General features: G+C 42.3%; 1 pseudogene; it reads right to left on the reverse strand.

Annotated features, from left to right (window-relative positions):
- Positions 1-15252: 15252 nt before the first annotated feature.
- Positions 15253-17005, reverse strand: LOC115970140 (annotated as a pseudogene).

Below are 17005 nucleotides of genomic sequence, written 5' to 3' on the forward strand. Positions count from 1 at the left end.
GCGAGGAGTTGTATGATGTATCTAAATATCTAATAAGTGTAACTTCTCATTCACAATATGTAAGTCTTATAAGTGGGACCCACACATTATGGGTGAGATGTTACATATATAAAAAAACATGGTAGTCTTTTTTTCTCTAAGTCCCTGGCCCACTGTTACCAATCTAGTAGCCAAAAAAAAGAAAAAAAAAAAAAGAAAAATGAATATAGTAATGCCTGAGGGCATGTAAAAATAGAAGTAAAAAAGAGGTTAAATTGGAGGTAAAAGATAAGCAATTTCAGACACTATATATATTCTTTGGAATGACACCTCATTCTAATAACTTTACCAAATAAAAAATTTCTTTTGTAAGCTTCTTGATTTTTAGAGAAAAGATTTTCATTCAATAAATTAAAGGGTAAAACTTAAGTATAATATTAGGGTTTTCAAATAAATTCAAACATATAATTGCATTGAAGTTATTTGTCTTTAAAAAAGATAATACTATTTGTATCTTATTAGTTAATGCAATCATATGTTTGAATTTAATTTGATAACGTTCAAGGAATCGGTTAGTTGAACAGCACGGATAGCGATGATGTTGAGGGCCTGAAAGATAAGAAGCAAGAGATCAGAGGAGACCGGGGTTGGCCGGTCACAAACCCTCTGATGGTAAAGTTAGCCTTTTCTTGTGAAGGAAAGAATTCTCCACTTAAAAAAAGATAGTGTCTGGAAAGAAAATACTTAACATTTTCTTGTTGGAGATTTGTGCCCTTTTATAGGTTTAGGAAACGGTTATCCGTTGGATAACTTCCCCCATTTCACGGAGTTCGGAGCGTATAACTTGATAACCACTACAGCAGTTATCTTTTCATGTCAAAACTGCCGTTAGGCTCGTCTTAAGCATTGTTGGACGAGAGATTGTTCATCAGTCAGGAGACGTCGTCCAAAGGTTTCTGTGGACGACAGACGTGTAGTCTATCCCTTGTGAACTAAGGACGAGTGTTCACTCTTACCTTTTCTATGGACGACCTCTATGACTGCTTCGCTTCCATAAGCTAGCTTGAAAGGAGTTTCCCCCGTAGGGGTTCTCATTGTCGTCCTGTACGCCCATAGAACACTAGGCAATTCATCTGGCCATACCCCCTTTGCTCCCTCTAGGCGGGTCTTGATGATTTTCAACAAGGATCGGTTTGCCACTTCAGCTTAGCCATTTGCTTGGGGATGAGCGGGTGAGGAATAGTGATTATGTATTCCAAAGTGTGCGCAGAAGTCCTTGAAGAGTGCATTGTCAAACTATCGTCCGTTATCAGATACCAATACCTTGGGCACTCCAAATCTACACACAATGTTCTTTCACACGAAATTTTTAACATTCTGTTGTGTGATTGTTGCTAACGGTTCAGTTTCCACCCATTTGGTGAAGTAATCGATACCCACAACTAGAAACTTCATCTGCCTTGTGCCCAAAGGAAAGGGATCCAAAATGTCTAGTCCCCATTGTGCGAAGGGCCACGGTGCCATCATCGGGGTGAGGTACTCTGACGGTTGCCTGGGGACATTACTAAACCGTTGGCATTGGTCACAGACCTTGACGTATGCTTTAGCATCAGCTTGCATATTTGACCAATAATACCTTGCACGGACGACCTTGTGGACAAGGGACCTGGCTCCTGAGTGATTGCCACATGCTCCTTCATGAACTTCTTTCAGTACGTAGTTTGTTTCGTCTGGAGCCAAGCACCTAAGATAAGGTTGAGAAAAGTCCCTCTTGTATAGCACTTCATCCATAAGAACGTACCTAGTCGATCTTACCCTCAACTTCTTGGCTTCGTCCTTCTCTTCTGGTAGTCGTCCGTCTTTCAAGTATGATATAATCGGGGTCATCCAATTTCCTCTGTTCTCCACTTGTTGTACTTCTGGGATATCTATACTTGGCATGTACTGAATTTCATCAGATTCGTCCATAGATTCATTTGCTGAGGCTTCTTTTGCTATAATATCAGCTTCCACGTTCTCCTCCCTTGGGATTTGAACGAATTCAGCTTTTTCAAATCTTCTCATAAGGCGCATCACTCTACTAAGGTATTTCCTCATCCGTTCTTCCTTTGCTTCATACATTCCATTTACTTGCCCCATGATCAACTGAGAATCCTCCAGGACGAGTATAGACTTGGCTTCCATAGACTTAGCCAATTCTAGCCCTTTGAGAAGGGCTTCATACTCGACTTCATTGCTAGTTTCTTGGTATTGTAGACGAACCTTATGTTTCAATTTGTCTCCTTCCGGGGATTGTAGGACAACACCAATTCCACCTGCATCCGTGTAAACGAACCATCCACATGGACGACCCATCTCTTACTGCCTTCTGTTTCATCATGACTTGGGGTAAACTTCGTAATGAAATCTGTTAATGCTTGAGCTTTTATGGGATGCCTTGGTTGATATCTAATGTCAAACTCACTGAGCTCGACAGCCCATTGAATCAATCGTCCTGCGGCTTCCAGTCTATTCATTGCCTTTTAGAGCGGATGATCTGTCATGACATTAATGACATGTGCTTGGAAATAGTGTCTCAGCTTCCTGGAAGCGGTGATCAATGCGAAGGCTAATTTCTCCATTTGCGGACACCGTCCTTCTGCTCCCCTCAATGCCTTACTCGTATAGTACACAGGTCTTTGCACTTTATCTTTTTCTCTTATCAATGCTGAGCTCACGGCATGCGGGGTTACTGCTAAGTATAAATATAACTCCTCTCCCATTACTGACGGACTCAGCAATGGAGCCATGGTAAGGTATGCCTTCAGATCTTCAAAGGCTTTCTGACACTCATCGGTCCATTCGAATGCTTTTCTAAGAACCTTAAAAAACGACAAACATTTGTCAGTGGGTTTAGAGACAAACCTGTTGAGTGCAACAATTCGTCCAGTAAGGGATTGAATTTCTTTTGTATTTTGCGGAGGCTTCATGTCAGTATTGCTTGAATTTTATCAGGATTCACTTCAATTCCCCTGTGGAAAACCATAAAGCCAAGGAATTTCCCTGATGATACTCCGAAAGCACATTTGCTAGGATTTAGCTTCATGTGATACTGTCTCAGCATGTCAAATGTCTCCTGTAGGTCGTCTAGATGCCTTTCTTCGTCCTGACTTTTCACCAGCATGTCATCAACATAGACTTCCATATTTCGCCCAATCTGCGGACGAAATATGTGGTTGACCAATCTCGGATATGTCGCCCCTGCGTTCTTTAAGCCAAATGGCATTACCTTATAACAGAATAAGCCTTGACTAGTGACAAATGATGTTTTCTCTTGGTCTGCCTCGTCCATCCTTATCTGATTGTATCCAGAAAAAAGCATCCATGAAACTAAGTAACTTGTGGCCTGCAGTTGAGTCTACCAACTGGTCAATGCGTGGCAACGGATAACTATCTTTGGGGCAAGCCTTGTTTAAGTCAGTGAAATCTACGCACATTCTCTACTTGCCGTTTGCCTTCTTGACCATTACTATATTGGCCAACCAATCCGGGTAGTACACTTCCCGAATAAACCTCGCTACCATCAATTTTTGAACCTCGTCTTTGATAGCATCATCTCTCTCAAGGGCAAACACCCTCTTCTTTTGCCGCACTGGCTTGGAGGAAGGACATACATTCAAACGGTGGGTAATGACACTAGGGTCTATACCCGGCATATCCTCATGACTCCACGTAAACACATCAATATTTTTCTTCAAAAACTGGATGAGGTCCTTCTTAATCTTCTCTTCTAGATCTACTCTAACCCTGGTACACTTCTCAGGGTTATCTTCATCCAAGGAAATGTCTTCCAATGCTTCGGTAGGCTCTGCTACCACTCTCCTTTCTTTAATATTCATGGCTTGAACTTGTTCATCCATGGCCAGGTAACATTCTCTTGCTGCTAGTTGGTCCCCTTGTACCTGCCCTACTCCGTGTTCTGTTGGAAACTTGACTGATAGGTGGTAAGTAGAGGTAACAGCCTTCTAACTATTCAAGGTTGGTCTTCCAATTATGGCGTTATAGGAGGACGGACAATCTACCACAAGGAAGTTCACATCCTTGGTGATTTGTTGTGGGTATGCCCCCACTACCACTGATAAGGAAATAGTACCCATGGGTTGTACCTTCATTCCACCAAAACCTACTAGGGGGAGTTTACTGGACGGAGCTGGTCTCGTCCTAACCTCATTTGCTGAAAAGTTGGATAATATAAAATGTCCGCCGAGCTTCCGTTGTCCACAAGCACTCTTCTAGTTGTGTAGTCAGCAATTAGTAAGGTGATGACGAGAGCATCATCATGGGAGTGATGAATTCTTTCAGTGTCTTCGTCCATGAAGGTGATCGCTGGTTCGTCTGTGGACCTTGCTCTCAGTGACCGTCCAAAAAGTTGGACGTTCTGCATTACCTTCAAGTATGCTTTCTTAGACTTGGACGATTGGCCTGTCGAACTTCCCCTTATAATGACTCTTATTTCTCCGAGCGGTGGTCGTGATGATTCTTCCATCTTCCCTTTTAGTTTCTCGTCCCTGTGGTCTCGTCTGAGGAAATTCCTCAACTTCCCTTGCCTTATGAGATTTTCGATTTACTACTTTAAATCGAAACACTTGTCTGTATCATGACCATGATCCCTATGGAAGCGACAATATTTGTTCCTATTGCGCTTATTGGGATCTCCCTTCATTTTCTCCGGCCACTTTAAGGAAGGATCATCCTTGACCAGCATAAGGACCTGCTCAAGTGGGACGTTCAAAAGGGTATACTGCTGGTTCCGTGCTGAAGAGCTCGGCTTCTTACTATCTCGGTCTTTCCTTTCTTCCGTTCGTCCCTTCTTTGGACGGGGGCCTTGCTCTGGATGGCGACTGGGATTTGCGTCTACTCTCTCAGACCTCTTCCTCTTCTTAGCAATGATCGCGTCTTTTGCATTCATAAAATTTTGAGTCGAATCGACAAGTTTGGCCATGGACTAGGGCTCTTTTCAATAGAGTTTATGTATAAACAAATCCGAATTCACCTCATTATGGAAAGCAGCCAATAAGAGCTTATTATCTGCTTCGTCCACACTCAGGGCTTCTCTGTTGAAACGGGTGATGAACGACCGTAGACTCTCGTTCTCTCCCTACTCTATGGTCAGTAAGCTGGATGAGGAACGCTTGTGTCTTTGTCCTCCAATGAAGTTATTAACAAACAACTTGCTCAACTCTTCAAAAGAACTCACCGAATTCGGGGGTATTTTGCTGAACCAAACTCGTGCTGGGCCCTTGAGGGTAGTAGGGAAGGCTCTGCACATTATTTCATCGGGAACCCCTTGAAGATGCATCGTGGTCTTAAAGGTAGCAATGTGATCAAATGGGTCACGTGTTCCATCATACGAATCCAGAGAAGACAGCTTAAACTTTGATGGTAGAGGGTGACTGTTGATGGAAACCATAAAGGGGGAATCAGTTCGGTGGATCAAGTCTTCTATAGAATTCGCCCTTTTTCATATTCTCTTTCATTTCCTCCATGACTCTCTTCATTTGGTCCATCTCTTCCTTCAAATGTGGTACCGCTCGTGAAGTGGTACCTCTTAACTGACTTCCAATCTCAGTATTCTCTCTGTCATCATGACTTTGCGTTTGTCCTCCTCCTTCACGTTCTTCACGTGTCTGCCTCCTTAGATTAATTTCTATTCTTAACTCTTGGTTTTAGCGAGTCAACTCTGCCATTGCGGCTGCCATGGATTGTACATGTTGGACAGATGAAGTCTGCATGACCGGTGCAGATTAACGATCGCGGTGAGGGTTGCTCGAAGCATCTCTGCTTCCCTGATGGCCTGGGCTAGTAGCCCTCGATTTGGTCCATAGCATCAACCTTTTGTCAAGGAGAAGAAAATTGTAAAACAATCTTTCCCCACAGACGACGCCAACTGATAACGTTCAAGGAATCAGTTAGTTGAACAGCACAGATAGCGATGATGTTGAGGGCCTGAAAGATAAGAAGCAAGAGATCAGAGGAGACCGGGGTTGGCCGGTCACAAACCCTCCGATGGTAAAGTTAGCATTTTTTTGTGAAGGAAAGAATTCTCCACTTAAAAAAAGATAAGTGTCTGGAAAGAAAATACTTAACCTTTTCTTGTCGGAGATTCGTGCCCTTTTATAGGTTTAGGAAACGGTTATCCGTTGGATAACTTCCCCCATTTTCACGGAGTCCGGAGCGTATAACTTGATAACCGCTACAGCAGTTATCTTTTCATGTCAAAACTGCCGTTAGGCTCGTCCTAAGCACTGTTGGACGGGAGATTGTTCATCAGTCAGGAGACGTCGTCCAGAGGTTTCTGTGGACGACAGACGTGTAGTCTATCCCTTGTGAACTAAGGACGAGTGTTCACTCTTACATTTTCTATGGATGACCTCTATGGACGAATAAGGAGTTGGTTATTATTTTTTTAGACACCATCATAATTGTTGAACGTAATGTAGAACATGTAAAGGACTGCACCTAAGTTTTACTCTAAATTAAAAGATTTTTTTTTTTCCTTTTGATTTTGAAGTCTTGTCTTTCCGTTAGTAAACATTGATTTGTGAATTATGATCAAAATCAAAAATAATTTTTTTTTAAAAATTGGGTGGATACAAGTTACATAAAGCTATCACTTAGGTATTTTTTAAATTGTGCTTTTTAAAAAATAAATTTAAATTGTACATAAATATTAAAAAGCACAAAAAATACACTTATGCACACAATTAATTGTAGTAAATTTTTTTATTTATTTATAAATTTCACTCAAATTTGTGAGAACCAGGAGGCGACTTTGGAAAATCGACTTAGGAGATTATACTTCTTGACTAGAAAGATTGTAAAATGGAGTCATCACTTTACTTTCTATAAGGGAAGTGTGGGGGTAACAGACCCGGGAGCCCATACCAATATATCCGTTGGGCCAAGGGGCCAAGGGCCCAGTCCAAGGAAGAACCCCTCCTCGGCCATGTGTGGCTGAGGACAAAAGGAACAGCCTATTACTGAGATTGACATACCGGGTCATTCCATGGAATAGGATAAGTACTAAAACAGAAAAGGACAATGGAAAGAATGGAAATATCTAAGGGAAAGCTGCCACTATTGCATTAAGTGCTTTATACCTAATAGAGCCATGATTTTCATCCTTTACAACCACTCCCAACGACTTTAGGGAGAGGCTGATGGGACAAGTATCAGCACGATGAATCTAAATCTACACATGGACGTTGGGTGGAGGAAGGAAGCCAGTATAAAATGGGGGTAGGAGGAAATCTGGGGGGGGGGGGACTTCGGGAACCACTACCGCTCAACATGTACTAGAAAAAGCTCCTCGGATCGTGCCAAGGGCCAGTCTTCTTTGATAAATTCAGTTCATTTCTGCTTGATTGTCATGAACACCATATTAACTGTTATCCATGCACTAAAACCTAGCCCTTTGACCTACTTTCTACAAATTTATTGTACTGGATTCACTGGTCCAAGATCCTATACATCTTGGGCTTGGGCTACAAAACGTGTCCCTACAATTGGCGCCGTCTGTGGGAAGAGCTTGTGTGTTAGTGAGTGCAACGGTTAATCATGGTAGGATCAAGCTCCTATCAATAAGAGTCCCTCGAGAAGACCATTTTGGCGATGCTGCATGCTGCACGAAAGCTTCCCCATTATTTCCATGAACACACAATTGTTGTCATAACTCAGCTTCCGCTCAGGTCTACGTTTCGAAGTACTGATTACACGGGGAGGATTGCTAAATGAGGCGCAGTTCTAAAGGCTTCTGACATCAAGTATATGCCCCATACACTTGTCAAGGGGCTAGTTCTTGCGGGTCTAGTAACCCGGTTTGCTGAATTCCCATTAGAGAAAGAAGCTGAGAATCAAAGCATGGATGGAAAATCTGTTGGCACAATTTCCCTTCAAAAACTTCTATTTTGGAAGGAATATACTAGCATCTTTTGAAGCGGTTAAACAGAACCTTAGCTATGTCGGGTCCTCGGACCTCCTGCTTTGGAGAAATTAACACGCACTGGAATCTTTTGAAGCGGTTAAACATAACCTTAGCTATGTCGGGTTCTCGGACCTCCTGCTTTGGGGAAATTAACACACACTAGAATCTTTTGAAGCGGTTAAACAGAACCTTAGCTATGTCGGGTCCTTGGACCTCCTGTTTTAGGGAAATTAACACGCACTGGCATCTTTTGAAGCGGTTAAACAGAACCTTAACTATGTCGGGTCCTCAGACCTCCTGCCTTGTGGAAATTAACACGCACTGGCCACTTTCTAAGTGTTTAAGCTGAACTCAATCATGCCTTGGTTCCCGGACTAGATGATGTGGGAAGGTTAACACTCCGTGACAACTTTTAAAGTGCTTAAACAGAACCTAACGCATGCCTGAGTCCTCGGACCAGATGCTTGGGGGAAATCAACATTAGGGCACCTCTATAAAGTGATTAAACAGAACCTAGCGCATGCCTGAGTCCTCGGACTAGACACTTAAGGAAAGTTAATGCTATAACATCATCGTAAATGTTGAAAAGAACCTTAGTACCCGGTGGTCCCCTCGGACCGCTTACTTTAAATTATCCGTTCTTTGATGGTTGCACTGTTCGCAGTATAGAGCACACGATTATTTTCCTGATTAGTCTTACATAGTTAACTTATTTAAAGTTAGCGGTCGGGTGCCCGTCAGTTTTGATAAATTCAGGGTGACAACTTTTCATTACCATCAACAGCATCAATTCTAAGTACCATTTGAAAGAAAAATACCAACACACCCATTCATGAAACAATTATTGCAAAAAAGGAAAGGTTCGTAGAGTAAAATGCGTCTATTTTTTTATTAAATAAAGGGAAAGTACATCGTATACAAAAAGGCTTTGGCAAGCCTGTTGCAAAAGCTAACTCTAAAAAGCATTCCATAGGAGCAGTAAATCCACAACCTTGTTCTAACAGCAATCGAGCCAGTATAGATGGTACTGGCGATGAGAAAGAAGAAGAAGCGGAGACACCAAATCCACAATCTTGTTTTAGCAGCAATCGAGCCAGTATAGATGGTAACGGTGACGAGAAAAAAGAAGAAGCGGAGGCACCAGATCCACAACCTTGTTCTAACAGCAATCGAGCCAGTATGGACGGTACCGGCGATGAGAAAGAGGAAGAGGCGGGAGCATTTGATGGGCCCCTCTTCTCCTAACTATGAGATGTTCTGCTATCAAGGCTGGGAGACAAAACACCTGCCTACCCACGTTCTTGTTGGTTTGCTTGATCAACCTTAATCCGTCTCCACATCTGCGCACACGTGACACACGGTGCCGGGTGAAACCTAAATTTTGTCGCACCAAAAATCTGATGCGATCTACACCTGCTTCGGGTTTTGGCTGAAGGAAGAAAGACTTCTTTCTTGCTTGGTTGAAAGGAAGAAATTTCTTTGGCCTTTGCTTCCCTTACCTTAACTGTGTCATCCTGAATCTTGGCGACGTCCAAGGCTTCTGAAGAAGGCTTGGTTCCCTCACCCTCACCTTTATCCTTGGCCACTTCATTCCCTAAACCTCAATCACTACCTTGGTAGGGCCCTTGGGAACGTTTGAAGAGTTAAGACCTTAAAACTCCCGCAGAACTCAGGGATCTGTAAATGAGGAAGAACAACCCCCCCCATGTGTCTTATATAGGAGGTAAACCTGGTGGCAATTAATTCGCTCGAATCTCAAAGAAGGAATTACAAGTGAGAAAAATCTCGCTCAATTTCCAAAGCAGTCTTTAACCGTTGGATATGATCACCTCGTAAAAGACCTTAATGAAAGCGCGCCTCGTGTACCAAAACGACAGGAACATGACTTGGATAAACTAAAAGAATATCTTACAATCAGACGTAGTGTAAAATGGGTGCGAAATAACTATCATCACATCGAGATCCTCATTTCCTCCCACGGGGAAGAAAAGAAGAATCTCGAGGGGCTATTGTGGGGGTAACAGACCAGGGAGCCCATACCAGTATATCCATTGGGCCAAGGGCCCAGTCCAAGGAAAAACCCCTCCTCGGCCATGGGAAGAACCCCTCCTCCTGTGGCCTAGGACAAAAGGAACGGCCTAATACTAAGATTGACATTCCGGGTCATTCCATGGAATAAGATAAGTACTAAAACGGAAAAGGACAACGGAAATAATGGAAATATCTAAGGGAAAGCTCCCACTATTGCATTAAGTGCTCTATACCTAACAGAGCCATGCTTTTTAGCCTTTACAACCACTCCCAACGACTTTGGGGAGAGGTTGATGGGACAAGTATCAGTACGATGAATCTAAATCTACACGTGGACGTTGGGTGGACGAAGGAAGCCAGTATAAAATGGGGGGTAGGAGGCAATCTGGAGGGGACTCTGGGAACCACTACCGCTCAACATGTACTAGAAAAAGCTCCTCGGATCGTGTCGAGGACCAGTCTTCTTTGATAAATTCAGTTCATTTCTGCTTGATTGTCATGAGCACCATATTAATTGTTATCCATACACTAAAGCCTAGCTCTTTGACCCACTCTCTACAAATTTATTGTACTGGGTTCACTGGTCCAAGATCCCATACATCTTGGGCTTGGGCTGCAAAACGTGTCCCTACAGGAAGTTAAAGAGAATATAAAATTTAGAATATAAATATTATGAGGATTTCCTATTATATACAATGAAAACGACTAATTTATGTTCCTATATTCAAATTCAAAGATTACGTTATGAGATAAGAAGGTGTCGGACATTTGCCAGTCAATTATAAGATTAGTTTCTTGACATCTAATGACCAATAAATTTTACATTATTTCCATCATGCCACACATTAATAAATAAAATGAAAATTCATCATCTAATAAAGTGAACATGTCATACTTTTTTTAAGAAAATAATTGGCAATGCTTATATGTGGAAAATAAGAAGTTAAATGAAGAGACCATGCAAGGGAGCTTGAGGGTCTAGGGGGCAACGACAACAGGTGAAGCCAAGTTGGCCCCTGATATTCTTGATCACAGGCTGTCCTATCAGAATTAGAATTCCATTGGATCGTTCACTTATAATAATAATAATAATAATAATAATAATAATAAAAAAGGTTCTTGTCTAGCTACTTACAATTACAATATTGTAGACTTCAAGTTAATTAGTCAAATATTCCTATTGTTCTATCTCCCAATCCTGTAATTCTGCATCTGATGCAATTAAGAATTTAAGATCTCTTCCCCTTATTAATCTATATACTATTAATAACAGGATTTTCTGCTTGGGTCTTAACATTTTGCGTACTAAAATACCCTCACATAAATTCTTAAACTCTAAAAAATATCCATATTTTTTAGTTAAATATTTCTGTAAGGACTCAATTTGTAACGACTCAAAATGATACTAGGTTCACACGTAAAAAAGGCCCAAACAATATCATTTGTAGAGCGTGGGTTTGAAAGGCTAGGCCTTGGTCACCGGATGGTGATTTGTCGTGGTGTTCATACAGAGTGAAATCGTGTTCACTCGAGGAGTCTTTCTCCTGGAGGCGGACTGGGAAGTTCTGGTTCTTGGCCATTTTTCCCAGCCCCTTCTTTTGGATTGCTTGCTTCCCCTTTTATATTAGCCTGTATCCCTTATCCTACGTCCACGTGTAGATTCGACTTTTCAGGACTGATACTTGTCCCATCAGCCCATACCCAAAGTGGTTGGGAGTGGTTGTAAAAACTGAAGAGCATGACTCTGTCAGGTGCAGAATGCTTTATTGCAGTACTGGCAGCCTTTTACTTGTGCTTTTTCCACACTGTGATCACTCTTCCTTTTAGGGGCATTTATGGCATGCCAAGCAGGAGCTCGTCCTCGGCCATTTCCTTAGGCCGTCCTCGACTCTCATGGTGCGTCCTCGACCCTGTATCTCTTCGGCCCAGGCCTTGGGCCTTAACATGAAATGGGCTGGGGTCACAAACTCTCTAGCCCCACAATAGCCCCTCAAAATCCTACTGTCCGACCTTTTGGTCGGAGAGGAAGGTTTTGGTGATGCCACGTCTTTATTGCGGTCTGCTTAGATTTGCCCTTCATCAATGCGGGTGTTTCTTCATCTATCTAGGAAACACGCCGGACTACGAGACATTTCTCTGAATTCATTCACGATGCGCCCTTGCCGTTTCAGTGTTCGAGACGCGTCTTTAATGATTTCCCTTTACGAGACCATTTAAATTCGACTGTTATTGACGGCGTGGGGAAGTGGAGTGGGTATATTCTCGTCTACAGATTTTCTTGGAAATTTGGATAGATTAAATGCCTCCCGTTTTGCCCTTCATATAAGAAGAAAGGCAAGAGGTTACTTCTCTTACACAGAGACCTTTTAATCCTTTTAAAGTCTGAAACCCTTAACCTCCCCCAGAGTTTCCCTTATCCGCTCGCTTACACCTTGAATTGTGATACGTCCGAGATAGGAGCGGGAATGAAGAGACCATACCCTTCCCAGAAATGCCATGTTCTTTTGAAGCTCAAAATGGCTCGGTCAGGGTAGGGATGGCAGAGACTCAAGATACCTCTCATCCTCCCTTCAGCCAAAATCCGAAGCAGGGGCTCGTCGCGTCAAACTTTTGGTGCGATTGAGCTAGGGTCACCCATTATCAGTACCAGCCGCTTTCTTATGAGCATAGCTAACATGGCACCAGCATGTTATGGGTTAGGACTGACGCAGGGACAACGTATCCCTGCTTTTTCCTCTCTTCCTTCACTGGTGCCTCCTTTTGCCTCCCCTTCTTCTTCTTTCCCATCACCAGATCCATCCTGGTACTTTTCCTTCTTCCTCTTCTTCTCCTCTTCCACCAAGGGAGGTCCTCCTTTCAATATGGGTGCTACTGGGGCAGAATTTGGAAAGACTTCGGAGCAGAGCTTAAAAAGACTTCTGGTCGTTTGTTTGTTTTTTTTTATTTATTGTTTTTGTAATTCGTTTTCTGTATAGGCTTGTTTAAGCCCTTCATTGTACACTGTAATACCTCTTTATATTAATAAAAGTCAACATTGCTTTATTTTATATATTCTACCTCTTCTTTTTGAAATGGTTATGCCGTGAATAGACGTACTACCATATGACTTCTTTTTTATTTTTATATTCTGAACGATACCTAGGGTTGAAATCCCAATTAATAAAAAGAACTTGCTCTGTGCTTATTGAAACTATCTGGCACAATAATGCCGACTTGAACAAATGATATTTAGGGAAAAAACCTTTGTTTGAGAGAAAGATGTAATTCTGTACTTATCGGGCTATTCGGCTTGATAATGCCGTCCTAAAAAAAGCAATGCTTAGGGCTGAAACCCCTGCTAAGGAAAAGATGTTATTATGAACTTAATAGAGCTGTTCGGCACAACAATGCCGACCTGAGAAAGCGGTACATATCCCAAAACAGCCGAGATGACAGCTGAACGCTCGGTGCGGTGTAGGAGGTAACCATCCGAGGATGGGTGGTTCAAAGGTAGACCGTCCATGTGGGCCGCCAAGTACTTAGAGTGTTTCGCCGCCTTCCTAATGGCTTTTGTAGCCTTGGTCCTTTTTTGGTATCCAGTCCGAGGACCGAGGTACGATCATGCCGAGCTCAAACGCTCGTTTGCATCAATTCCCTTAGAGCTGAGGCTCTGAGGACAGATCGGGATCTTCATTATGCCTAGGACTTAATTCGACTTTTAGTAAATGATCTTCCTGTAGGTCTGAGTAACCTAACATTCTTCTTAAGTAGTTGATTTCCCCATAGGTTTAAGTCCGAGGACCATGCAATACCTTGGTTCTGTCCAAAGCTTAGATTTATTAAGTAGTTGGTTTCCCCATAGGTTTGAGTTCGAGGACCATGCAATACCTTGGTTCTGTCCAAAACTTAGCTTTTTAAATAGTTGGTTTCCCCATAGGTTTGAGTCCGAGGACCATGCAATACCTTGGTTCTGTCCAAAACTTAATTTTTAAGTAGTTGGTTTCCCCATAGGTTTGCGTCCAAGGACCATGCAATACCTTGGTTCTGTCAAAAACTTGATTTTTAAGTAGTTGGTTTCCCCATAGGTTTGAGTCCTAGGACCATGCAATACCTTGGTTCTGTCAAAAACTTGATTTTTAAGTAGTTGGGGGAATTAACCCCTCGGCTATGGCGTGGGACCTTGGTTTAGGGGGGTTAGCTCCTCGGCCAAGCCCCTAGAACCATCCGTACTGCTGACATTATGAAGCGCAGCCCCTAGTGAAGAAACGTAGCCCCTAGTGGAACTTTACGCCCACCGCCTGTGCCAACACACAAGCCTTTCCCCACAGACGGCGCCAATTGTAAGGACTCAATTTGTAACGACCCAAAATGATACTGGGTTCGCACGTAAAAAAGGCCCAAACAATATCATTTGTAGAGCGTGGGTTTGAAAGGCTAGGCCTTGGTCACCGGATGGTGGTTTGTCGTGGTGTTCATACAGAGTTAAATCGTGTTCACTCGAGGAGTCTTTCTCCTGGAGGCGGACTGGGAAGTTCTGGTTCTTGGCCATTTTTCCCAGCCCCTTCTTTCGGATTGCTTGCTTCCCCTTTTATATTAGCCTGTATCCCTTATCCTACGTCTACGTGTAGATTCGACTTTCCAGGACTGATACTTGTCCCATCAGCCCATACCCAAAGTGGTTGGGGGTGGTTGTAAAAGCTGAAGAGCATGGCTCTGTCAGGTGCAGAATGCTTTATTGCAGTACTGGCAGCCTTTTACTTGTGCTGTTTCTGCACTGTGATCACTCTTCCTTTTAGGGGCATTTATGGCATGCCGAGTAGGAGCTCGTCCTCGGCCATTTCGTTAGGTCTTCCTCGACTCTCATGGTGCGTCCTCGACCCTGTATCTTCTCGGCACAGGCCTTGGGCCTTAACATGAAATGGGCTGGGGTCACAAACTCTCTGGCCCCACAATTTCTTTTTGAGAAAATAGTTAGATAATTTTAATTTAAATTAAAAAAATACAAGCTAGCTAAAAGAATAATTTACTATTCCTAAGCTTTAGGCTTTTTCTTTTAACTTCTCCATTCACCCTAATGCTTAGGACACTATCTCTATCTCATTTTTAAATATTATTCCATGTTACTTTTCTTTTTCTTCTTAAAAAAAATACAATGGTTATTCATATTACTTCTAAACATTATAACACTAAAAAAGAAAAGAAAAAAGAGAGCATTATTACATGCGTAAAGCGCGTGTGATGAATCTAGTAGTAAAGCTCTAATGTTGAAAAGATTTGTTTCCTTTACTTTTGTTGAATTTTCAAAGATTTTGTTCATATAAAGCTCTAATGTTGAAAAGATCAAGAATATCGACAGCAAGCTTTTCGTAAAATGTATATTGTATTCCTTTATAAGCTTTCTCGGTTTCTTGTCTCAAAATATCGAGAACAAGAGTGACAATCAGGCCAAGCACAAACACAAAGAGAATCGAGTCAACAGCAAGATAAAGAAGAAGACTGACAAAAGCTACAGTCGTTTATGTAAACAGCTCTTAAGCTGTATGTAGTTTTTCTATAACCTGTTTTTATTCTTATAATGAGAATGTGGTGTGCACTTTGCTTGCTAATACAGGTGTCTTAGTGTGATTAGTTGTTAATTAATAGATGGTCATTTATTTCTGTTAGTTTGTTAAGCTCCCTCTGTTGCTCTGTTTTAATACGACGCCGTTTTGGACTGATTTTAAATTTTATTTAATTATTCATTTCTTAATTTTAAAAACGCTAATTAAAAAAACCAGAAAAAAATCCAAACCCAAATGATGTTGTCCCTCCAGCGATGTTCCAGTTTGCTTAGGAAAGGTGTGGGTGTTGCTTAGGAACGAAAGCCCAAGAATCTTGAAATTAGAATGGAGCAGAGGAAACCAAATAAGAATATGGAAATGAAATGGTAATTGATGAAGACAAAATTTGGATGACCCATGATTCCTTTTCTTGTACCTTCTTGTTGTTAACAGTGTTTGTGTTTGTGTTTGTGTTGGCGGGCGGAGGCCTTCTTGTGGTCAAGTTCATCCAGCTGTTCCAATTTCGTGAAATTTTAATTACTTGAAACAGGTTGGAACTTTCTCGGTTGGATTTAATTCGTTGCAGAAGAACACTTCACATTCGACCTTTCCTTGACACATTGTTGGCATGCGGAAGGCATGAGTTTGTGCTTGTGGAGACATGGTCTTCCCAATCATGCATGGTATTGGTAAGGAACTGTTGAGTATTAGACTTGGGAACCTCTTTTTTTATTATTATTTATTTTTAATTAACATTTCCAGAGTTTTTGCTAGTACTAGTTCTACACGTGAAGGATAGTATTGCTCTCGTCCAATCATGCTTATAACTTTTCTCTAAGCTCTGCAATTTTGGAGGCACTGATCACGAACCTCCCGATTTTGAACTTATCGCCGGAAATTTTCACAGACGCTGACATTCCCGGAATCTCCTTAGGCGGCAAGAGAGAAAATCCAGTGAAATTGGGGAGAATAGGTTCACTCAAACCTCGACATGTCTCGGTCCAGCTCTTTAACAGCGTTAGTAGCGAAGCAATATCGATAATCTTGTGTGAAAGGGAAACACTAACAGTGGTGCCACCGCAGCTGAACTTGATAAGCCACATGGAACCCTTGGACAATTCCAGGGTTTCAGGGTCGGTGGCGGGAAGGAATTGATCAAGTGTCTCAAAGTTTAGTTTGCTAAGGAAGTCGGAAAGCGGACTATCACATCGGGCTTCGATGAAGAACCCACCATCGTCATTGCAGCCGATTGTGGAGGCATCAAGGAGGCGGCCAGCAAGGGGGTAGAAGCGGGTGAGGGTATCGGATATAGATTGCTGGAGGAGTTGGAATTTACGTGAGAATTCCAAATTGGGATCGGTGGTGGCTGCACCTACATCGGCGGGGAAGAAGAAGGCGTGTTGCCATGGATGGGCGGAGAGAGCTGGTCAAGAAGAGAGAGTTTAAAAGTTTTGAGGTTGTGAGGAGTAGGTGAAGAAGGTTTGATGCAAGTTCTGGAAACGATCTGAGTCAT

Source organism: Quercus lobata, chromosome 12 (genome assembly GCF_001633185.2).
Source record: "Quercus lobata isolate SW786 chromosome 12, ValleyOak3.0 Primary Assembly, whole genome shotgun sequence".
NCBI classification, from domain to species: domain Eukaryota; kingdom Viridiplantae; phylum Streptophyta; class Magnoliopsida; order Fagales; family Fagaceae; genus Quercus; species Quercus lobata.